The sequence below is a fragment of the Pectinophora gossypiella genome, chromosome 18 (assembly GCF_024362695.1).
Source record: "Pectinophora gossypiella chromosome 18, ilPecGoss1.1, whole genome shotgun sequence".
Classification (NCBI taxonomy): Eukaryota; Metazoa; Arthropoda; class Insecta; order Lepidoptera; family Gelechiidae; genus Pectinophora; species Pectinophora gossypiella.
In genome coordinates, this window is record NC_065421.1 from 4559284 (window position 1) to 4586471 (window position 27188).

At 37.1% G+C, this 27188-nt stretch overlaps 1 protein-coding gene across 3 annotated transcripts in view; it reads right to left on the reverse strand.

Moving 5' to 3' along the window:
- LOC126375149 (uncharacterized) overlaps positions 1–27188 on the reverse strand; it is a 557945-nt gene that overhangs the window by 439862 nt on the left and 90895 nt on the right. The gene's annotated exons all lie outside the window — the stretch shown is intronic.

Below are 27188 nucleotides of genomic sequence, written 5' to 3' on the forward strand. Positions count from 1 at the left end.
TAGGTCGATAGTGATAAGCGCTTTTTGATAATTCAAATTCAATAAAAATTCGAGATTTGCCCATGACTGCTAGGATTCGAACTCTGCGCATACTAGCCTCAAATCCAATTGTAAAGTTTGTAAGTTTGGGTTTCAGGAAATCACAATGAAACACGTCCGTTCAATACGACATAATAATATTCGGAGAGAACAGGTGAAACAACTACCCTCATAACAATCATAATAATGAACTGAACAACAGTAAGATACCCATATACATTACCTACACCCTCACCCTTAACTAACACTCATAATAACATTTATAAATAACAATACAATTACACATAGGTGACACAAACACTGATATCAAAAATTCTATTTATTTATTTTTAGAAAAACCAACAGCTACATAGTATAAACATAAATATAAATCACAAAAGAGCCAATTATAGGTTTCCACAGATAGACTTCGGTATATGTTGGTCATACAGCAACAATAGATAGCAAAATAAACTAGGTACCTATACAAACATAACAAACACATTTCACGAAAACATAAACTAGTCGCCCACAATGTCCGGGATGTAAATCTGCAAGCAGAAAAATGCCTGCGATCAGGTAATTACAACGCATGATACTCCCAACCAACTAATATATTTTTGCCAATTTCCGCTTCACTGATGGTATACTAAAGTACGGTCACGAGCATTAATATGTATATGTCGTGGCCAGATCATAGAATTGACCATTTCATGAAATGATCGACCATTTCATGAAATGGTCGTATTTCATGAAATGGCCAACTTCAACTGACCATATCGTTTAAACGTCAGCGTTTAATGATATTTCCATCCACGTTTGGCCATATCATTAATGTAGGGTGTCCATGATAAGTGGTGTAATAAAAACGCGAAATAAGGTAGGAAATAATGTATTACTCTAGTACAAAGTACAAAAATGTTTAAAAGTCAATTAAAAATTAAAAAGTCATTTTCGATTAACGGAGGGTTGATGTAGTTGACATATACGCCGTAACTGCATCTCGCTTTGAAGTCGTCGTCATATTTTTTGACACTATTTCATGCCATTGGTCATCATTCAGTATACTTGTCGTGTGTAAGATAAACATACTGGCGGCGTAGGGGTGGCCCAAGGGCCACCCCCGCCGCACCCTAACCTACCGTTATGCCTTGTAAAAAATATAAAAAAAAGGATTATGATAATTTAAATTATGACAAAAACATTTATGCGTTTTAATAGAATCCCGTTTCAAGTAGTTAATGCCATCTGCGGCAAATCTACAATAAGTCACGTCAAAAAAAGAAACTTTACGGACAGTAGGATCGTCTATATTTTTCTTTTTTTAAATTAATATCTCTTCATTCGCAGTTTTAATTATATCATATTTTGAAATCCAATAATAGTCCATTGATTTACGTAGCGTGGTCACTCGACCTTCATTATTTGCCATATAACCTAAAAATAAAAATAAAGTTGCTGTCTACTGTTAATACGAGTTTTTCTTTTCACCTTAGTGTCAAAACATTGCTTCAATGCACTTTTATCTTGTATTTGCTCATTATTATTCGTATTATTCGCGTTCACACAAGAATAATTATTGTCCGCCGCCATTATGCAAAACATAAACAAAGCGACACCAGCGCCACTACCGGTGGATAATGTTACTATTTTACGATATGATCGCTAACGTTTGGCCATATCATGAAGTAATCATGCATTTAGTTGGTCATATCGTTAAACGTTTTGTGTTCATTGATCTGGCCAAACCACATCATGATGTGGCCAACGAATGTTGTTCTATTTCATGAAATACGACCATTTCATGAAATGGTCGATCATTTCATGAAATGATCAATTCTATGATATGGCCACGATATATACACTTTGGTACCATGTCACATTAACTTTTTTGACAAATTGAACTGTAAGTCTCACTAAAAGTCAAAAATATGTTAGTGCGACAGAGTCCTAAAGTAGGGACATTATATTGCTTATGACTGTTATGACTGTACATTGTAACCATATTTAACCTACCGTTGGGCTAACAAGTCGTTATTAACCAGTGGCGAATTTAAACATCGGTTGCAAAGCTCTCAAGCAGGCGGCATAGTCGTTCGATAGTAAAGGAATAGAGGTATACAGATCCGGCTTATGGTTAGGAAGATTGTGTGCGTAACTGTGATTAGATCTAATCGTATGTGTTTTTGGCAAACATACATACATACATACATACATAAACTCACGCCCGCAATCCCTAATGGGGTGGGCAGAGCCACAAGTAATCAAAGACAACTTGCAGTCACTGTTGATACGATGTCGTAAGCTGGATATGATGAAACTTATGGTGATAAGGGATCAGCCTATCGCCCATAACATTAGTCCATCATGTTAGAGGACACAATCCCTCTGTCGGTTTTTACGACATGCCCGGGAAGACAAGCAGCTGAACGTGTTCTATGTTTTTATTTGCTCCCAGAACAGCATAGAAGCAAACACTTCACTCTTTGGCAAACACACAATATGGTTCGTTCTGCACGGTATTATGATTGAACCATTACCCTTTGATTGTACAGACGAGAATCGAGACCCATTTCACTTATCAAACAGCCATACATTAGTCATGAAGTAAAAGCAAAAACTTCACGTGGGTATCTAAGTAAACCTCTTAACCGATAAAAGACGTCAAGCTGGAAAAAGTTTATGTATAAGGAACGAGAGGGATTTATTTTCGCAACAAATAGTTCTTTTATTAGTACAGGTCTGCTCTCAAGTGCTAAAAAACCTTTTACTTTTTATAGTTGGCAGAAATTTAAGTAGCTATAGGCTCAACAGCAGAAAAATCTCCTTCAGGCCATATCGTGGATGACTGGCTGACGTATCTGCAATTTTATGCTAAACTAAAATGTCTTATTGACAATAGTAAAGGGCGCATATCAGATCCGCCAAAATGTCTCGCCCGTCCACTCGGTAGATGTGATCAAGCTATTAGGACGCATTAATTGAAATATCATTGTATTTAAGTCTATTATGTAATACAAACTGGATTTAAAAAAAGAAAAGAAAGGAAAAAATGAAACAGTAGGACTAGGGCCCTGTGCTGGGAGGTTTTCTGGCCACGTCTTTCCCTCAACGTTACAGATTCCGATGTGGTAGTAGTATTACAGCTAGTTACATAATACGTAATAAAAATTTTTTTGACGTTAAAAAAGCGCTAACTTTGTAAGCCAATTTTGAAAAATAAATATTTTTGAATTTTGAATTAGGGCAAGTCAAGTACCGGGATTCCATCCAGTGCTCCCCGTTTGAGTTGAGGAGCAAGCTGTTGTACCACAGGACCACACGCGTGCATCTGCTTATTTACCCCGACATGCCGTAAGAGCTAACGGATGAGTCCTTCCATGATAGACCATTAGATGACGGACTGCTCACTTATCACCATCTCTCTCTTTATTTAAGAGCTGCGCTCTTGTCGGTGGAGTAATCGCCATTCCTCTCTTCTTCCCGCCAAAACCTTTACCTCCTGATACGACACGACCTGCACCTTCTCTTTTATTTATTTCATAAATGTTCTCCTAGGTCGACCCCTTCCTCTCTTCCCTTCAATTTTTCCTTCTATGATGTTCGTGTTTCGATTTACTTCACGATTCACTTATCACCATACCATACCATAAATTCGAAGGAAGTATGTAAATGTATTCTTGGTAAACCTGATATTTTTCTTATTCAACCATCTAATGAAAGTAACAATAAGAAATAAATGCGTCATATTTCAAAAAGATCCTCGCTTTTTACTGTTAATAAAGTCTGGTAGACAAGCGCATATGCGAAACAAAACTACATCCTTCGCGTAATGATGTGCTACACAATATGCTGCACTGCATTACAGATGAATAGGTATAAGAAAAAGCGCACTGGAACGATGAAAATCTACATTTTGAACTCATATTTTTCCCCTCAATGAAGAACTTTCCAGGCGACGTTCACCAAAAACAAAGCTTACCTAAAGCTTACCTGTACTGTCTGATTTCTTTGTGTGTTTCTTTCTGTGTTCTATTGTGTACAAATAAATAAATAAATAAATAATAAATAAAAACAATACAAATGGTGTTGTTCAGTTTTAACGTGATAATAACCTATTTTCTCATTACTCGGGTACATACATACATAAACTGCCTATATACGTACCACTGCTGGGCACAGGCCTCCCCTCAATCTACCGAAGGGGGTAAGGAGCATACTCCACCACCCTGTTCCAATGCGGGTTGGTGGAGGTGTTTTTACGGCTAATAGCCGGGACCAACGGCTTAACGTGCCCTCCGAAGCACGGAATCATCTTACTTTTTCGGACAATCAGGTGATTCAAGCCTGAAAAGTCCTTACCAAACAAAGGACAGTCTCACAAAGTGATTTCGACAATGTCCCCATCGGGAATCGAACCCGGACCTCCAGATCGTGAGCCTAACGCTCTAACCACTAGACCACGGAGGCTGTGACTCGGGTACATAATTATTCCAAAATACAAAGTAATAACAGAAGCATATATAAAAATAATTGTTACTCGATATTTGGATCACAGTATGTATAGAATTACGTTGCTGCCTATATCGCTTCTCTTTATTTTGATCAAAATACTAATGGGTGGAAGATGTAGGTAATTGTGCCTAGGTGTAATAGAAAGGATCATCATTTATACTTAAAAACAAAGATGAAAGATTCTGTGTCTGTTATCCATGAAATTAGAAGGTTAAACGAAGAAAAATCTGTACAGCGCCATCTATATTGATTTTGAGGAACGTAACGAAACGAAAGTCTCTCATTGATACCTTAGATAACAGTATTTTTCTGACAATTGAATTTTGTTTTGTTTTGTTTTTCGTTAGGTTTCAAATGCGATGAATGTCATTGAAGTTTTAAGCTCTTAATCCGTTGAAGGCCTAAGGCCTAAGTTAACCTTGATTCTCTAGACTAGGCCTGTATCGTAAAGAAACAAAACATACATAAATATATAATAAACTCACGCCTATTTCTCACCGGGGTAAGCAGAGACTATGGATTCCATTTGCTTCCATCCTGACACACTTCTCTTGCTTCCTCTACATTCATCAATCGCTTCATACACGCACGCCGGTTCAGAATAGATCGTACTGAACCTTTTCTAAGGATATCTCCAATTTGGTCAATGTAAGTCCTTCTAGGTCTTCCTCTGCCAGGCCTACCATCAACTTTCGCTTTATATACCACATAAACCCATTGGAATTTATGTATACGTACAGTCATGAGCAATATCATGTTCCCACTTAAGAACCCTCTCGCAGTATCATATTTGATATTTAATGAGACTTACGGTTGAATTTGTCAAAAAAAATAATGTGACATGGTTTCAAAGTGTATACATATTAGTACTCGTGACCGTACCTAGATACAAAAAAATGTGCCTCACATGGGACATACACGTATAAGTTTCAAATGTATTGCCTCATATATGGTTCATACACAATGAACGTGTTAATATACAATCGAAAACCAACTTCAAGCCGCATAAATACAGAGAAACAGCGGTTCATTTCAAGTACTCTTAGTCAATAAATCAGAGGAAATCGAGAGAGCCATCAAAAGCTGAGCTAATCCCAAGCTCCGACGCAGATTATCTCCGCCAAGCCCCTTGCAGACCTCAAGTCCAAAAGGTATCGGGTACCGGCATTAACGTCTGCATTGAAAATAATGAGTTGATTGTGATATTAATGAAAATATTCTATACTGTGTCGTGGAATTCTACTTGCTACATAAAACCTCGCCTGTAACTCCAAAGACGTAGGCAGAGGTGTACGGTCACGAGTACTAATATGTATACACTTTGAAACCATGTCATATTAACTTTTTTGACAAAATGAAACCGTAAGTCTCACTAAATGTCAAATATAATAGTGCGACAGGGTTCTAAAGTGGGTACATGATATTGCTTATGACTGTACGTATATGAATAGTATATTACACCAACTCCTCGCATAATTAAATTAGAGGTTCGAGTCTTATAAAATATAAATATTTCCTTTAGTATACTCTAAAATAGTTGTTTAAAGGTATTTCTGTATTAAAACATAAAATAATTTGAATTTACATGGCCAAACCAACAAATTCAAATTAAGCAATTAATTCCGTTAGTACCGTGAAAACAAACGCTTATATTATTGTTATTTTTAATGTAATGTCCTGTTTGCTTTTATTATAATATGTTTTGTTACAGTAATTATCAATTAACGATAGTACCTACTAGCCAACCATGTAATTATTCGAACTTACATTTTAGTAGATTTTGAATAAGTAAACAGGGACCTAACCTAACCTTTAACAGACTCCGTGGTCAACAGCCTCCGTGGTCTAGTGGTTAGAGCGTTAGGCGCACGATCTGGAGGTCCGGGTTCGATTCCCGATGGGAACATTGTCGACATCACTTTTTGAGACTGTCCTTTGTTTGGTAAGGACTTTTCAGTCTTGAATTACCAGATTGTCTGTAGAAGTAAGATGATTCCCTGCTTCGGAGGGCACGTTAAGCCGTTGGTCCCGGATATGAGCCGTAAAAACACCTCGACCAACCCGCATTGGAGCAGCGTGGTGGAGTATGCTCCATACCCCCTCCGGTTGATTGAGGGGAGGTCTATGCCCAGCAGTGGGACATATATAGGCTGTTTATGTACGTATGTATGGACCTAGCCTTACAAAAAAGGAATTTATTTTTTTTCTTTTATGTATCCACAATAAAATGCAAGAGAAAAAATATTTGAAAAAAGAACGTTTCGCTAAAAATAAGACAATGGAGCATGGAAAGACTGGTCTAGTCATTACACCCATGAGCGGACTACAAACAATGGCCACCATTCTCGAATAAAGATGGAACTTGGAATAGTACATTTTTCACCAAGAAGAAAGTGACCGATTACCAAAGAGATTGTAGTTTGAGGCTCTAGGCGTAGCTGAGGACTGATACACGAATTGGAAATCGTATATTCTCCCGAGCGGTTCATAACATATCATAAACTCACAGCTACAACTCTATTGGGGTTATCAGAGGTACATTCATCTCAATATGATTTAAGTAGGTACCCATACCTCATCGAGCAGGGCAAGAAGTTACGACCAATTATAATATCTTGGTCTAAATATCAACATATATAGACCAAGAGATTCATTGTGAAGCAAGCCGGTGTACCACAGGACCAAAATGACTAGTAAGCGATTCATATTGTTTTTTATTATACTTACAATGAAAATACCTAAAACCTACCTACCTACCTAGAAGAAGTTGCCCTTAGAAAATGTTCAGTACGATCTACTCTGAATCGGCGTGCGTATATGAAGCGATTGATGAATGTGGAGGAAGCAAGAGAAGTGTGTCAATATGGAAGCAAATGGAATTCCATAGTCTCTGCTTACCCCGGTGGGAAATAGGCGTGAGTTTATGTGTGTATGTCTCTCTTTATTTAAGAGCTGCGCTCTTGTCGGTGGAGTAATCGCCATTACTCCATAGATAGGGCGTGTAGAACGGTGGTTGCCCAAATCGCCTTCCGTTCCGCAGTACACCGACCAATGTCTCAATCGGTGATGATCTAGCTAGAGCCCTACTAGAATCCATTTCCTCGGCCTCAAACCAGTACTGATACCGTTGCTGTCCGGCATCAGAGGTGCGCATTTGAAGTAGCGGCGCCCACTCACTACGTCACAAGATTGTCATAGAACCATGTGTGTATGTACGGTCACGAGCATTAGGTAATATGTATACCTAAACTTTGGTACCATGTCACATTTAACTTTTTTGACAAATGGAACTGTACGTCTCACTAAATGTGAAATATGTTAGTGCGACAAAGTCCTAAAGTGAGTACATTATTTTGCTCATGACTGTATGTGAGGAAAATAGCTAACATTTTTGTAAGTTGTTATGTTATAATACTTATGTTATATAAACTTGTTTTTTTTGTTTGGAACTGTAGGTTTGACGTTTGTGTGACCGATCGAACTTGTAAAATATCTCGGAATGCGTCAGAGAGAATGTAAAGGAAGCTCTCGCGCCGTACCGATTGTGTACAAACATTTTTACACGCGTCCAAAGTCACGGACGCCGTACAAAGAGTAATTGATAAATAACTGTCGCATACTCCACTATAGCTCATGTTCCGCCTCCTGCATACTAAAGTCAAAGTGAAAGCACACCCCGGACACTTCGTACAAAAAACCTCGTTTTACAGAGACACTACATATTGACGTTATGGTACACGCGCATCTGTGTGCTGTATCGACTTGTTGATTTTCACTGGTCGTTAGCCCGCATGCGGAGGGTTTCCCGCATGTTGTATATCTATCGTGGCCATATCATAGAATTGATCATTTCATGAAATGATCGACCATTTCATGAAATGGTCGTATTTCATGAAATAGAACAACATTCGTTGGCCACATCATGATGTGGTTTGGCCAGATCAATGAACACAAAACGTTTAACGATATGACCAACTAAATGCATGATTACTTCATGATATGGCCAAACGTTAGCGATCATATCGTAAAATAGTAACATTATCCACCGGTAGTGGCGCTGGTGTCGCTTTGTTTATGTTTTGCATAATGGCGGCGGACAATAATTATTCTTGTGTGAACGCGAATAATACGAATAATAATGAGCAAATACAAGATAAAAGTGCATTGAAGCAATGTTTTGACACTAAAGTGAAAAGAAAAACTCGTATTAACAGTAGACAGCAACTTTATTTTTATTTTTAGGTTATATGGCAAATAATGAAGGTCGAGTGACCACGCTACGTAAATCAATGGACTATTATTGGATTTTAAAATATGATATAATTAAAACTGCGAATGAAGAGATATTAATTTTAAAAAAGAAAAATATAGACGATCCTACTGTCCGTGAAGTTTCTTTTTTTGACGTGACTTATTGTAGATATGCCGCCATTAACTACTTGAAACAGGATTCTATTAAAACGCATTAAATGTTTTTGTCATAATTTAAATTATCATAATCCTTTTTTTTATAATTTTTACAAGGCATAACAGTAGGTTAGGGTGCGGCGGGGGTGGCCCTTGGGCCACCCCTACGCCGCCAGTATGTTTATCTTACACACGAAAAGTATACTGAATGATGACCAATGGCATGAAATAGTGTCAAAAAATATGACGACGACTTCAAAGCGAGATGCAGTTACGGCGTATATGTCAACTACATCAACACTCCGTTAATCGAAAACGACTTTTTAATTTTTAATTGACTTTTAAACATTTTTGTACTTTGTACTAGAGTAATACATTATTTCCTATCTTATTTCGCGTTTTTATTACACCACTTATCATGGACACCCTACATTAATGATATGGCCAAACGTGGATGGAAATATCATTAAACGCTGACGTTTCAACGATATGGTCAGTTGAAGTTGGCCATTTCATGAAATACGACCATTTCATGAAATGGTCGATCATTTCATGAAATGGTCAATTCTATGATCTGGCCACGACATATCGACCGAGTTATCGAGTTATCTAATAAGCAAATCGACGGATCGTAACCATGGTAACCACAATCTCGAGCGAGTTGGTGGGGAGTTACCATGGTAACCACCGTGACCTTGACGCATCTAGCCTGTCGGACAGGTTGGTGTAATAAGCGCTAAATGAGCTAAACCTAGCTCAACCGCTGGTGGGAAGTGAAGAGTTGCCGTTCTATTCGTGGTATTATTCCTTATTCTATGGTGAAAGGAAGCACTGCGCTTAGTTCCTCGAAATTGCACAAACAAATATGCCACGAGGTCAACTCAACCGTCAAGCATACGACCTGGTATTGGCAGTTAAATGCACTTGTGTGCACGTGTTGATCCAAGGTGCACTCGCACTTGGAATTGGACCCCGAAACTGCGTGCATTGATGCTTGACAGGTGAGTACGAGGAATTGCTTTTAGGAAGTGCAAGTAATCCGTGATAGCCGTGTTCGGAGAACGCTGACTTTAAATCGTAATGTGACAGGGTCGAATCCTAGCTCCGGCTCTAAACAACTGTTGGCAACATCAAAGTCTTAATTATAAATTTTACTGTAATATATTTTACTATTAAGCCATTGGTCCCACCTATTAGCCGTAAAAACACCTCCACCAACCCGCATTGGAGCAGCGTGGTGGAGTATGCTCGATACCCCCTCCGATTGATTGAGGGGAAGCCTGTGCCCAGCATTGGGACGTACATAGGCTGTTTATGTTATGTGTTATGTATATTTTACTATGGAAATATTACAGGACTTACGCCACGGACTTTACCGACGAGGCATGTCTTTTCTTTTCTTCCTAATTGTGTAAATAATTTCCTAGTTTTTGATAAAATACAGTCCACTTAACATCTCGAAGAGTTTTTATTTACCGACGCAACCATCGCCTCCAACAACAGCTGAATCCGACTTTTTGAGTATGAATTCATGTTTGGATAATAGATAATTCGGGGCCGACTTTGCAAACTGACGTATCTGCAATGTTTTGCTAAGGTAATTTGTATCTTATTGACAATAGCAAAAGGTGTAAATCAGATTCGCCAATAATTTCAGATACGTCAGTTAGCGACGTTAGCGACGAATTGATATCACGTGTGTCCAGGATTTGTGCCCGATTAATGGCAATAGGTTCGCCCCCGTCCCCCTATTAAATGGGACTTAAACAAAGCTTGAAAGGAGTGGGTGTATTGAGTGTAAATCGATAGATTATAATCTAACGTTATTTACAATTTTACGGTGACATATACATAATTATAGTTGTTAATGACATCGTAACAAAAACCTTGAGGAATGATTCAGACCATAATTCTGAGTCAATATCAAGTGGAAGTTTCCGTCGCAAAACTCATGATTTTTTTTTAGTTTTATCAAATTATTTTTAATTTAATTTCTATACTTTTTCGGTGGAAAAATCCACTTGATATTAACTCAGAATAATGAACTGAATCATACCATATAAGTAGGTATGGGTGTTAGTGACACCGTAACGAATACTGAGGGGGATGATTCATACCATGATTCTGAGTTGATATCAAGTGGACTTTCCTGTCGGAAAACTCATGATTTTTTTTTTCATTATTTTCATTTCTAGTCTTTTGCGACGGAAAAGTCCACTTGATATTAACTCAAAATCATGGCCTAAATGATCCCTTCTATAATACCTATATAATATTCCTTCGGGATACATGCGTATTGCTAAATTATATTTAGTGCGTGCGTATATTCACTCATTTAGCGAACTGGGAACGTGTTAACGTAAAAAATAATAATCCATCTTACAAAAATCAACCACCATAAAACACACAATCAATCATTTAAATTGATTGATGTCAGTGTCAATGAGCTGAGTAGGGTCTCCAGTAAACAAATGAATTGCAACCACTTCTGGAAAAAAATCTAACACATACTTTCAATCACGGTCTCAAAGCCTAATGGGCATTGAAAGAAAGAAAGAAACACTTATTATAAAGGAACACCACAGAAAAGATAAAAAACAAAACACGGAATAACACATAACTTATTAGATATGATTGCCAACGTTTGGCCATATCATGAAGTAATCATGCATTTAGTTGGTCATATCGTTAAACGTTTTGTGTTCATTGATCTGGCCAAACTACATCATGATGTGGCCAACGAATGATATTCTATTTCTACCATTTCATGAAATGATCGATCACGTCATGAAATGATCAATTCTATGATCTGCCCACGACATATATAAGTATTACAAATATTTGCACAAATGTTTATTTCGCTAGCTGAATATAATCCCATACTGTTGTGTATGAAAAAGTTTTGTTGAGAAACAATTGAATTTCACCTGAAAAAACTTGAAAGAATGTTTACAAATTATGTTCCGGGAAAATTTCCGTTGCCTTTTGAAGACTTCTCTTCAAACAAATATGAATACCTACGTATGTTTCCTTGGTACAATTACTTCATACAATGATAACAATAGTAAGTAAACAATAATAAATTGTAATAATGGTAAATTTATTTTCCAAAGAAGAATAGAAGTATATTATTATAAAAACAAGTAAAAGATGACAATTGGTGGCCTTAAAGCGATTTCTTCAAGCGAGGAAACTTAGTAAATAAAACATGATGACATAAAGGATTAGGTAGAGGTGTATAGTGTACCTACTCCAGCTACCTACATTTTAGTCTCAGGTAATAGACAGCGAGCCTATTAGAAAAATAATTTATTTTCTTTTATTTGATTCGGATTTATATTTACACTTATCAACAGATCAAAAACTCGCCAATGCCTTCGGGCGAGGATGAGGGCCAAGAGCAAACTCATCAAAGGTAAAAATCTAAAAAAATAAGAATTTCATGTACCTATTACAAAAAATATCTTAAAACTTTTTCATTATTCTTGTTCAAAGACCGTTGCTCTATAGTAATTTTTTCTTATTAGAATATTATTTTTTGTCCGGCCAAGTAGTTAATCTGCGGCAAATCTACAATAAGTCACGTCAAAAAAAAAAATAATTATTATTATTGTTGTTGATTGTTGTTTTATATTTTTGGGCCTGTGCCCAGCAGTGGGACGTATATAGGCTGTTTATGTATGTATGTATAGAATATTTCTATAATAAAATGTTTTATAATCAAAACGCAATAACAGTTAATTAAGGCAACACACGTAAAGAACAGTTTCAATATTTTATTATTAAGCACTTATTTTACAGGCAAGCGCCATTTTCTCAATTCAAAACAATTAACATCCGCCATCATTTGATTCCTTGACAAATGAGAAATTAATTTGAAATAAATTAATTAAACACGGAACACTGTCGTTTCATTGCGGAAAATATGAAGCTTGACGTATAAATTATTACGTAATTTATGAAACACAAAGATTTCACTGTGACCCTTAACCTGACATTTCTTTTTTTTTAGTAAATGCGAAGAGCAGCAACATCAAACCTCAAATATACTTATAGGTGTTAGTGAAATCTCTTCTTCGCAAAGAAGATGAGAAGTGAAATCGTACCGAATACTGAGGGGGATGATTCAGACCATGAGTCTGAGATAATATCCAGAGGAATTTTCCGTCACAAAATTCATATATATTTTTTTTAATTTTGTTCAATTCTATACTCTTGCGATGATTTTTTTTGCATGCCCCTAATTATTGTGGCGAAACATGTTGTACCTAATTACTATACTTAAACCATAGAATAAGGAATAATACTACGTATACAACAGCACCTCTCCGCTCCCAATGTGTGGTTATAATAGCACAAGACAATATTTTAATGTATTTTCGCGGAGCTCCGCGTATCGGCATCGTAAAGTTTGCGGACGAATGCAGTACGAGTTGAGGTATGAGCTATATGCTCATACTTGTGTGGCCCGCGCTCCCTTGGACTTTCCAACCTTGACTATACTATTGTCATTGAATCGTCCACTTAACCACAATATTGACAATATTTCTTTCAAAAACACGAACTGAATTGAAACCAGAGGGATTTATTTTAAATCTTATTTCGTTTTGCTTTTTCTTATTGTATCATAATATACCATGGTACGTGTATTCCTTTTTTTGATATTCCTGTTTTCTACAAGAAATGAACGTAGGAAAGTCTTGAATAAGCCCATGTTTCCGGCCCCTCTAAAGAAATTGATTTATCAGGAAAAGTTGGAAACGGGGTGAAAGTGATTCAGAGGCGTATCTTTTCACTTGACTTGCCTTTGCGGACGGATAAGTGTACGACGAAAGTTCTCCAGAGGCCGCGTGAGAAACACTTCGTACATTTTGGTACCTTTTAAACATTTGTATATTTAGTTGCTAAGCAACACATTTTTGTTCCAAATGATTTCATTTTTTTTGGAACCGCCAACTTTAAGGTTTAAAAATAAATCGGTTATTAAGGTGACTGTTTGCTAACCGAGGATCGTCTGTTATATTACTTGATATGGGAAAATTATCTATAGAATAGAATAGATTAGAAATTGTTTATTATTAAAGGACGCCACACACAAAGGCAAGACAATAACATCACTCAAAATTTTTCACAAAACAATTACAAAAAGCGTAGGAGGATGTTCATTAGAATGATCATAAGGTGGTGGTCGACGTCCTGAGATAAAAGGGCCTCACTCAGCACAAGTCGCGGCGTGAACAACGACGCTGGTATTATATGGACCCTATTATCTCTTCTTCTTTATAATGAATTCTTCTGCTATCGTAAGAATTGTGAGGTGGATCATCAACACTGATTTCAGGGTTACTATTGAGCCTCCTTAGGTCCCTGACAAATAAATAAAAACGAAATCAGTTTTATTTATATATTACAAAAAGACTATCCGATACGGGCAAAACAAAAAATGTTTTCATGTAAACAATACATTGATCAACACAGAAAAAATATCTTTGTGAATATTATATTTCAAATTAATCAAAATTTTTCGCACGTAATAAGTTATTCAAGATAAGAACTCCTGTAACTTTTCCTATTTGTTTATCTTAAGAAGAATATTTTAAGGAGAACACGGCGCAAATTATTCTTGAAACGTAAACAACGTGATTTTTAAAACGTAAGGAAGCAGCAAACATATAAGCGAATTAATTATTTAAAAAACAAAATTAATAATGCAATAAACATCTCTAATTTCTAATGATACCTACTCGTATTTAAGTTAACAACCAGTAAATTAAAACAGAAATGGGACTCTTTTAAATAAATAACTTGAATTTATTTATAATATAAACCTTCAAACATATTTCATAGTTTAGTCAATATTTATAAATAATTATAAAATAATTGGTATGTTAAATAAACAAATAATCTATAATAAGTCACGTCAAAAACGCCTACTTTGTATATGCCTCGGAATATACCTCTAGTTGTGAGCTTAGGTTATGTTATAAAAAGATATTCGAGAAGACTTTCCACCAATGGAAAAATAGTTTTGAAACAAAAATTACTTTAAAAAGTACAAAAAAGGAAAACATGCACAATTTTGTAATTACATTTGGTTTGGTTAAGTAATTGCAGGCTGATTACTCGATTGTCCGACATTAAGATTGATCCGTGCTTTGGAAGGCATGTGAAGCGGTCCGGCTACTATTTACCGAAGTAAGTGAGTAGTCGTTATGTGAGTCATGTCACGAGCCTTTTCAGCTCAATAATAACTCTGACACCAGGGTTGATGAGGTCGGTTATTGATTTCAGAATCCACATGAGAGAAGAAGTATAATTAATAGGAAACAAACGTTGAATTCAACTGAAGGAGCTTTTAATTAAAACGCGCCAGAACTGCATGAATAAGGGATTAATAAAGAGTGGGTTTTAAAAAAATATAATATCACTAGAGCTGAAGCTACAGTCGCAGAGGCAAAGACGGAAATTGAGGGCAACTCGAAAATCGGAAACTGATTCCTGGCGCTTTTAATTTCCACTTTAGCCCGCACTGAACGTTAAATTTTTCAGCGTATGAACATTTCATTGCTATCGGGCCTTTCCCGGCATTTGAATAGTACGCCGCGGCGGAAAATTGAAGGGAAATATAACGAACTGTGCAGTTGCTTTGACTGAGATAAAAATAAATTGACACGGGCAAAGTGAAAATCTGTTCTGTGTTTGATTTTAATTTTAACAGAACGTGGACTTTTGAAAACCCTTTTTAAACTTCTCATTCTTCTAACGTGTGGGTTAAGAGGTCCACCTCTTCCATGACCAACGTCAGCAACTTAGGTAGATCCAACTCTTGTAATCAGTAAGTAGCAACCGGAACCAAAGGCTTAACGTGACTTCCGAATCGGGTGATCAGTCTAACTTAACCAAACTAGTTTCATGGAACTGATTGCATTAACTCACTCTTTTACATAACATAGGCGCGTTTCTCTACGGTGCGTTCTATTTTCCCTCTACATCGAGAGAGTTTTGATGTGAGAGATTACTACGGAATAGAAGAAAAAGAATGGAAAGGCCCTAACGCGCATTTTGTATTACAACCGCTGTTGCCGGTTCAACCCAGCTCTCTTTTACCACTACTCCTGCGAACAGATAACAACTGCTTCTCAAACTCCATAGCCATTTTATCGTCAATGTATATCTTATGTGATAGGCTGCAATTTTATCATTACTTTTCGTAGGATAATGCATACAAAAGTAATTTTTTGATAAATAGCCGATCACACTTTTAGCTTTTCATTTTAGCTTTCCTGTGATAAGGGGTCCGGAGGTGTACATATCACTGACGCACCGTCATTGCCCTGTTTTAAGTCTCGACTCAAACGCTGGCTTCTTGAGCATACGTTCTATAGTTATAACGAATTTATTTCATTTAACTCATAATTTTATTGTAATATTTAAGAATGACTTCTTTATTACTCTATTGTATTCATTTTATAATTATTATTATTTTATTTTGTTTTTAATGTGTAATGAATGATACCAAATGAATTATTCTACTAGTAGAATGTAACCTAGATCATATATGACATAATGACATGTAATACGAACTATTACGAATAAATGGAGGGATCTCTTTGCATCTTCTTATCGTGTGGGTTGTGAGGTGGAATACCAGCCTCATTAATCCTGGTGTCAGGGTTATGATAGAGCCGCCAAAGGCCCCTGACATGGCTCATGTAACGATTACTCACTTACATCAGCTCATCACCTCAGCTCATCACCTCACATCATCTCTTTGCATGATAGTCGATATTTGTTTTTTTGCCCTGCAGATCATAATGCACAAAACGACCTTTTAATATACTAATGCGGAGCTCCGTGGGTCGTTAATTTGCGGACGAATGAAGTAGTAAGTTGAAGTATGAACTATTTACTCATACTTTCATCGCGCGTTTCGCGTTCACTTGGCCCTTCCAACCTCTTTCTTCCATTCCGTGGAGATTACCGCCAAACACAGAGCAACACGGACCTCCGCCGACCGAAGCCACCAAACGTAAAACGCAAGTTCTTCTAACAAGTGAACAACAAAAGCAAGTGATCTAACAGAAAGCCCCACACGGGTACTTAGTTCGTCTTGCAATAGATGTACCTCTGACTAACCCAATTCGGATATAGCCGTGCTTATGTGATGCAAAACGCATTTTCAATAATTTCACTCGATGCATCTCAATATAAACTACAGTGATACAACCTGTACAATGTACAACCGACGACCCGATTATTCTAGCCATAGAGGCGGCCAATCAATTCGCGACACCAAACACTTCAGAACCCCGATACCGACCCCGCCAGCGAGGTCGACGATTTCCCTCATTCAGTGCTTATCGCTATCGACCCACTAGGGCGATTAATCCTTTCAAATATTCTTCCTCTCAGACGACGCCCTGAGCCGAGGTTCGCGCCCAACTGGGCACCCTCAGGCCTGTTGTCTTAAACGATGTACCGTATCCGGCCAAATAATTAATGCCATCTGCGGCAAATCTACAATAAATCACGTCAAAAAATAAGCACATGTACAAAGACGTAGTAGCACATATTACGAAGTCGGGTCGCAAGGCCTCATTTTACGCATTCTTCCATCGCCAGCCCCATCCAGTCCCAAGTATTTTAATTAATGGAACATTTTCTTCCACATCACAGTAAGGTCGTCTTCATGGCCCTGCATAATTTTATGAAATTTTCGCCCAAACTCGAGGGAACAACCGGCTCGCACACAGATGAAGTTTTTATGGAAATAGCGAACTTTAATGGAGGTATAGGTACTGTCTATTAGCTCAAACTCTTTTGCACTGGGTGAGAATTCTCAGCGCTCCCCATTTGTCTGGGCGAGCGATGCATTAATCTACTGCATCATGATCCGTCACATTGTCTTTTGTAGGTTTCTTAAGACGACCTTTTTTTCCATCCCCCTACCCCCATTAGCGCTATAAATGTTATATTATTAACAAGCTTTCATCTGCCGCGTTGGTCTAACAGAAAGCTTGGAGGTGTGGTGGGTACTTACTTAGTTCATCTTGCGATGGATATTATGGACCCTGGCTAACTCAATTGGGACATGACCGTGAGCTTATTTTCACAGAGGTATGTGAACAAACGAATCATTCGTTTCTTAACTGAAGAAAGAAAATAGGTTGACGTCATCACACAATTATAGCTGCCAATCATTATCGCTCTCTTGTATCATATCAATCGCTTATTAAACCATTGTTTTTGTTTATAAGACTTGCCTATTTCTTAATTAAAACACATAATAACGGGTTCTTACCGCGTTTGAATCAGGCATATGAGACTCCCGATACCCTGAGAACCCGTTATTATGTGTTTTAATTACGATAATAACCGCGTAAACTTAAAACAATTGCCTATATCTGTTTCTGTTCTAAAGTTTCCAATGAATTAAACAAGTACTATCCAGTTGTTACCTACTATATGTCATAATTATGTGCAATAAAGAGTTATTGATTGATTGTAAGGCGCGGACAGTCAGACAGACAGAGGAACCTCCTAGAACTAAAGGTTCCTTGTTGACCATGAAACCCTAAAAATGATAAAATAGTAGGAACTTTTGATATAAACAGCATATTTACTTGCCACTGCTAGACACAGACTTCCTCTCAATGCAACAAGGTTACGGACGTCTGGGGGTGTATGGAGCATACGCAAAGAACCCATCATCGAAACTAAAGTACCTACAGCAGTAAAACACTCCAGTTCGCCCACTAAAATCTGTCAATAGATATCCCAAAATGTGCATTGAAATGATCGATCTTCGCAAATAGAGAACCGTATGTACTGTAGACCGGTCCTGTGAAGCGGCCAAAAAGCACTTAATCTGATATGATAAATGATTGCCACCACATTTGGGTCATGTATGTTTTGGCTCAGTGTAGCGTCGCCGAGATGTAGACAGATCGTCGCGTGTCAGGACGAAACCTAATTGATTGTTCTAGAATTAAATTTGAAATTAGAACTTTTATAAGTACAGTGCTTCTATATTTGAAATCATCGCATTTCCGAACATAAACGAAGGCTAATTTATTTCCATTTTCATCAATTATTAGATTTATTGTGTACCTATCAGAATAAAATTGTGTAGTTTCCCAAACATAAATTATGAAATTCTAAAAGACAAATTTAAAACTGATGAAAAATATGTTCTCTTTTCTATTTAACTTAGGTATTCATCAATTTTAATCAAGAAAAACGAAATAATAAGTCCGACATTTTATTACGTTTTTCTATGACGCGCATGACGTCAGAGTATGCTTTTTAGTACAAATTCCATAGTAATTTTGTGTTTTGATGTTTAGTAAAAAGTAACTGATTTTACTAATTGGAAACATGGAAGTCAGGACCTCATATGTAGAATGTATGTGGTAGTATTACATATCTTAATAAAATATACGTAGAAAGATTTCACTAATTTTGTGCTTAAATGTAATAGCCCATTTGAATCTAATATCACTTCTATTATATTCTAATTTTATCCTACGTTATTATCTTTGTTTATTTTATAATGCATTCAATGATAAAGAAGTTAAATCCACATTCAAAAGAAAATTATAGGTACTTAATACTGTTTTTCCTTAAAAGAAAAGATTTTCCAGTACACTGGATCGAGAAGCTGGCATAGTAATGACTTTGATTAGCTGCATATAAGTACTTACGAGTGTAGGTATAAGTTTTGAAGTATCTAGTCATTAAAAGCTACGCTAACAGACTGTACGAGACATGTAACGGTCAGTATAAATGTAACTAAACGTCAAATAGCTACGTTAATGCGACATAGTTCTAAAATACATATTTTAGAGCAAACCTTTACCTAAAATGTAATGCAAATACCACCTTCAAATGGAAGTTTGAAAGCCAACAGGGAGAAATCGCTTCTAGGTAACTTACCTATTCCAGTGCATTTATCTATCATCCATCAATTTATATCTAGAGCACATTTTCCTTCCACGAATTTCGTCTTCATCTTGATATTCAAATTCCACTGTAAGACAAAGTATTTGGGCTTAATATGATCAAGGACTGATGAATTAATAGTATCTAGTGGTTAATTTGAGCGCCTTGCATCGCGTTGCGTTTATTTTCGCAATATAATATTTTGCTATTATAATACCTCTAGGCGAAACGGAGATAGTGAAGAAGCTTTTTTGATACCCGATACTTATTTATCTTCTTCGTTGAACAATTAGACAATGACTGTGTGATATTAAATACACAGACAGCAAGATAATAAATATAGCAGAAGGTGAAATAATCTGTAAAAATTAGTTGATTTTATATTATTTATGGAAACCATAAGTAAACGTCGTTAAATAAGGAAAAAATATTTCGGGAAGGAAAACATTCTTAATTTAGTTTTTTACTTCCGTAACGAACTGAGTTACGAAACTCTCATCATCCGCATTTCCTCACTTAAAAGAAATGTCTAACGACCCGAAAGATTTTTCCAAATCGAGAAAACGTCAAAGATCTTCGTTTTAATAAGACGTTAGGGGAAAGATTACGAAATCTTTTCCACTCTAATTAAAAGGATGAGAAAGTCAAAGTATTCTGCTAAACCAAGCGTACGGCTTAACCTGCACTTCCTTTTGACTGAACTAACAAGCTGGGAGCGTGTTGCATTAAAAGAAATCTCGTATTAATTAAAATTTACGAAGAAGGAGGCTTTATAAACCCCACATTCCCCCCTTTCGTTTCATAATGCCAACCTCAAATAATCTAGATCTCTGCGGGCTCGTTTTCATCTGGCAGAAAATGTCACGACATGACGCGATTACGGCGCTAGAGCTACGTTATAAATTGTTTAATGAGGATAAAATCTAGAACCTCAAATGTAGAAGGCAGTACTGTTGTGTTCTTAAATTTTGACAGTTCTCAAAACTGCCCATCTAAAATTCGTGATAAATTGCTATAAAATGTGTAGGAATGTGGAATGCATCCCGTCTAAAGGATGAGTTACGAAAAAGAAAAGCCTTTGGATAAATGCAGTTTTGATTGAAAATATTTTTTTGTCTTCTTTCCGATTTTTAGGGAATAAATATAACACTATGATTTTGCAAAGAAATGCTGTGCAAAGGGTTATAGTGTGATAATATAACCAAAACAATAACTCAAAAATTGGCCAGCCCTCTGCGGCTAATCTACAATAAATCAAGTCAAAACGACCTCGAAATTTTGCAGAGTAATTTTTCAGTTGTTTATACATCGAAATCAGGTAAGTATATGATTTTTGTATTATACCAGACTGCGTAGGCCAAGCTGTAACGCATGTAATAATTAGCCCAATTATCTACAATCTTAAGCCATCAACAGCCTCTGTCTTGTTTCCAGTTGCTGCCAAGTCCTAAAATCGAGTCAAATCTGACAACCACGTCACCAAAATCATGGAAAGTCATATCAGAAAGTCAAGTGTAAACGCTACTCCACTTCCGAAGTCGCCTTCCTGCCTTACTCCGGAATCTGCATTCATTGCGTCGCAAAACTTTTGCTTGTCTGCCCTGGTTTTGGCTGCGGCCATGTAAATATGTGGTATTTTGAAACAAATGCACCAATTTTTTGAGTAAGTTTCGCATTTTTAATTTTTTTTTAGACTGTACAATAATAAAAAAATAAAAAGCTGTCTTTTTCACCGGACCTTTACAAAAAATAAATGGAACAGATATCGAAAAATCAAATACGTGTCTGGAAAAATATTCGCATTCATGAAAATCTAATATTCGCATCACGAAAACCACTAAATCCGGGTTCATTTCACCCCTAACTGAAAAAAACGTAAATTATTTTATACAAAAATATACATTTTTTTAAAATATATATAAATTCGGCTTGGCGCTCAACATGCATTTTAAATAAATTGATTAATGCAGTATATTTATTCATAACACTACGTATACACGATTATAGATATTACGAGTATAACGCAAAGTGATAACAGACAATAAAAAAAAAGTTTGATTATTATGAAACTATGTATATGATTGTATATAAATTATTATTTATGTATTTTAATTATTTTTCTATACATGGTGTTAGTGACATCGTAACGAAAACTTTGAGGGATGATTCAGACCATGATCCTTAGTTGATATCAAGTGGAATTTTCTGTCGCAAAATTAATTAATTAATAAAAAATTAAATCAAAAAAATCAATCATTATTAAATTATGAATTAATTTATGTAAGCTCACGCCCTTAACCTCAATACCTACCCGCCCGTAATTTCCTAATTGTTTTAAACAAATGTAATTTATGTTTATGTTATGTGTTTAACCTAATAAAATTGTAATTAATTAAAAATAAAACAATACTATTGCCATTTACTTATTGCGACTTATAACATAGTCCGCGAAAAGGTGAAATGGCTCTAACTTCCCCGGTAATAAAGATGCATCTATTACTCTCAAAAAATAAAGAGAGGCATTCCAGGTGCGATTCAGTAAGGACAAAGCCATTAGTTAAGCCAGCGATAATAAGAAGCTTCAGCTTAATCATAAAGCCATTTCTGTCCTTTTCTCCCCTTCCCGTATTCTTGTCCCACGACTAAAGGATTTTGATCCTTCTACCCCGATTTTGAGACGACTTAATAAAGTATTTAAGCCAAAACTGAAATAAAGGATTCGATGAAAGGAAAGTGCTTTTAACGGTTTGAATTTGAAATTGTATGTAATCTATGCGGAAACGTAAATAATTAAGGAGTTAAGTTACTTTATTAAATATAAGGTGAAATAGTCACTGTTAAAATATTGAATGGATGTGAACGGGTACTTAAGGTACCTACTTAATAAGAGATCCCCCACAGTAGCGTCTTTCGAGCGTCGTTGTGCCAGCGTCCGCGCAACGTCGACGCAACGTCGATGCCGCAACGTCGCGACGCCAGCGCTGGCCGGCTGCCGAACGCCGAGCGAACGCGACGTCGACACCGCGACGACGCGACGCCATCGCTGGCCCGCTGACGAACGCCGAGCGAACGCGACGTTGACGCCGCGGCGATGCGACGCCATCGCTAGCCCGCTGACGAACGCCGAGCGAACGCGACGTCGACACCGCGACGACGCGACGCCATCGCTGGCCCGCTGACGAACGCCGAGCGAACGCGACGTCGACGCCGCGGCGATGCGACGCCATCGCTAGCCCGCTGACGAACGCCGAGCGAACGCGACGTCGACGTCGCGTCGACGTTACTCGGACGCTGGCACAACGACGACGCTCGGAACACGCTAGTAAAGAATTACACATACTCTATGTTGGACTGGGACAAACAAATCTTACCGCCCGAGGAATTGTATCTTTTAACATGAAGAATAATAGGCTAGTTTCTAATTAGTAAAATCATATTCTTTCTACTAAACGTCAAAACACGAAATTGTGAGAAAACTCACGATGTTTTCCTTCGCTGAGCACATACTAATCATTTTATAGGATTACTATCAAAGACTGAGTACAATTTTACATAATTACGGCATCAATTAACATATTCGGCAACTCAGCGTCAACAATAAATCGGAGGAATTGCAGAATCTTTACTCAACAAAGGTATTTATTTTATCAGGTGGCGTTTTGGCTGCTCCAAGCAAATTGTAGAATTGCGTTAATGCTTGTTTTCTAAATGCTATTTATGTAATAAGAAATTGTTTGGATTCAGCAGAATAACTAGGTGAACCAGCGTTTCTGTGTCATTTCGGATAAAAAATGGTCTACATTGCGTTTTAATCAACCAGCGAAGGACTTCATACAAAACACCTCGTTTTACACAGACACTACACATTGACGTTATCGTACACATGCATCTGTGTATGTGACGTCTGACGCCATACGATTGAAGACTAAAGTAAGACTGAGGAGGGTGGAGGGTGAGGTAAATCTAGCTCAGCCGCTAGTCGTGAGCCGAGACTTGCCATACTATACGTAGTATTAACCTTATTCTATGCTTATATTATACTCTCTGCCTACCCCTTCGGGGATACAGGCGTGAAGCACTGTTTAATGTTTTTATATCAAAAACTTCTGAATTGAATGTCATATCTGCATGATTACTCCAAAGTTTGCGAATTTCCATGTTGCCACGGGAAACATGAAAACTTGATAAAACCTTGGAACAAACCAGGATTTTCACCATAAATTTGCACCTGGGGAGTAAATTCAATCTTCCTGAATAAGTGAGGAAATTTATATAAATATCTCCTGGAATTTGCATCTTGTGTTACACTTAATTAGGTACCTTTACATTTTCTGTAAACATTCACATTATTATTGCAAAACGAAGACCAAAGATGAACTACGTTTAAAATAATAATCCGCGCCACGCCGCGGGTTACCAACCTCATCAACCCTGGTGTCAAGGTTACTATTGAGCCGCCGAAGGCCCCTGACGTGACTCATGTATCGACTACGTACTTACATTAGTATGTAGTAACCGGTATCATTGAACAAGCCTTCCGAAGCACGGATCATGCAATATTAGGACATTGCAGGCTAATGGCCAAACTAAGGAATCACAAAGTGATGTTTATGATTTATATCCATCAGGATTCGAACCCGGGACCGCAACGCTTAACGGCTGGACTACGGAAGCCGTTATATAACCATTTAAAGTTCTCCATTTCAAATGAAATCTAATCTAAAGTCACGGATTTTCGGCCCAATTTTTGTATTCCCCATTGAGGCGTAAAGGCGACGTGTTATCAGGGTAGATTGATGGAACCACGCCGACAAACTACACAAAAACGGACCCACAAATGTGGATTTTTCTTTATCTAAAGAAAAACGGAACTCAAAGATCTAGACCTTGTGTTAGATTAAACTTCCACTGCTTCCACAAATAAATCTCTGAAGGCCTCGTTTGTGTGCTACTTAATAGGTTCGCATTTAGCCTGAATCTTATTCTTCTCTCGTGTGGGTTGTCATATCAATGACCCACCTCATCAACCTCGTGTCAGGGTTGCTATTGAGCCGCCAAAGGCTCCAGACATGGCTCGTGTAACGACTTAATCTTCATAATATTAAACAAAAACGACCAATTCCATACAATTATTGATTATATTCCAATAACACATATCAGAAATCAGAATCATTTATTCAACGTAATTATCATGGATAAACTTGTTGAAAGTCAATGTACCATTTTTGAATTTACGTCATTTCGCAAGGTGTTATGGCTGAGGAAAAGAAATGTCAAGAAACTGCAACAGCAACACATCTTTTAAAAACCAATGAGGGGAGGGGATACATTACAAGTTATTTAATAACTAGAGGAACACATTCAATACGAGACATTTTTATCATTTAGATAATCATTAATCTGCAAAAAAGTATTAGCTTTTTTAAATAAAGTAAGCTTCACATGAGCTTTAAATTTATTTTCAGACAAATTTAAAATATTATCTGGTATTTTATTGTAAAAACATAACATTTTACAATCGTCTCAATGCGCGGTAAGAATTAGATCTGTCAAAGTACGTAAGGCTAGGGTTGTGACGATGTCGATATTAGGTCGATCGATTCTTTTATATCTAACAATTCTTATTTAAGCAAATAATAGTCCTACACTACGTTTTCCAAGACGCGGTCTTAGGACTCATGTCGTACCCTTAGCTTTCATCCCGCTACTTCAGTTATTGCGAACGGCACGCAATTTTTCATCCCCTTAAGGGCTTGCGGGAAAATTACGATGTTCTTGCTGCCTCGGTCTTCATACAAAATTTCATCTAAGGCGATTCAGCAGTTTCCACGTGAAAAGGTAACAAACAGACAATAGGCAGGCTTACTTTCGCGTTCATAATATTAGTGTGTACAGAATCAGAGAAGTACTTTAATTTTCCGTTGGAATAAAAAAGTTGTTTTTTTATTTAATCGAAATATTTATTTGACCCACTCAAGATGTTTCTGATTTTGAATGATATAAAACCCACCCCTACAAAAATAAACGTCAAAATCGGACCTGTCTCTGGCAAGCTACAAATTAGTGAGGAAGCTCCGGTTTTGACTCCACTATATAGGCCCGTGAACATTGCCAAAAGTCGAAGAAATGTCCTTCATCACTTTAGAACTAAGGCATACATATACACATACGCAGAATTAGAAATAGTTTGAAGCCTTATAATGTTCCATGACAGCCTCGGTGGTCTAGTGGTTAGAGCGTTGGGCTCAAGATCTCGCTCAAGTCCGGGTTCGATTCTCGATGGGGACATAATTTAAAATACTTTGTAAGACTGTCGTTTGTTTGGTAAAGACGTTACAGGCTTGAATCACCTGATTGTCCCAAAAAGTAAGACAATTCAGTGCCTTAGAAGGCACATTAAGCCGTTGGTCCCAGCTATTAGCCGTAAAACACCTCCACCAACCCGCAGCAGAGCAGCGCGGTGAAGTGTGCTCCCTACCACCTCCGGTTAAATGTGGGGAGGCTTGTGCTCAGTAGTGGGACTTATATAAGTAGGCTGTATGATCCTCCATGACTTTACAAGGCCAATCTACCCGATGCTCTGGGAAAATTCCCAATTAAAACTAATAAGCAGAGCCACAAGTAATCGGAAGACAAGTTGCAGCCACTTCTGCGGGGTAAAAATGGCCACATCGAAGCAATTCATCTGAGAAAGCAATATTGCGATTTGACATTTGTTCGCATGGCGCACTTACTTTTATATGCGCAAATGTCAAATTGCAATATTGCTTTCTTAGATGAGTTGGTTCGATGTGGCCATTTTAACTCCCCTGATACAATGTCCAAAGATGTGGAATGATCGAAGATGTATACCATGTGACAATGGAGTGCGCGCGGAGCGGGTCGAGGGCGGCGATGCAACTTGGTCTCAGAAATAATTATAATATTGGTATAGTAAACGGCATTCTGGCTGACCCCGACTCTGGAACAGCCAGAATGTTGTATGAATTAGTTAAAATAAACATTACGAACAGAAATAATTATTGATAATAGGTATTTTTAAACTACAAAATTATCTTTTTCGTAAAAGTTAGATTCATCGATTTTATTTAGTATAGATATAATTCAGTTGTTTAAGTTTAATATAGGTATATAGTATTAGAGAGACACGATGAGGGTGGCTTTAAAAAAAACCCTCTATAAATAAAACATGATTAAAAAAAAATGTCCAAAGATATGTCGGTTATTATTACAACATGCCCTTAAAAATCCCCGATCGACTAGAGTACGTGCACTTTTTTCCAAACTGAACGTGATAATTAATGATT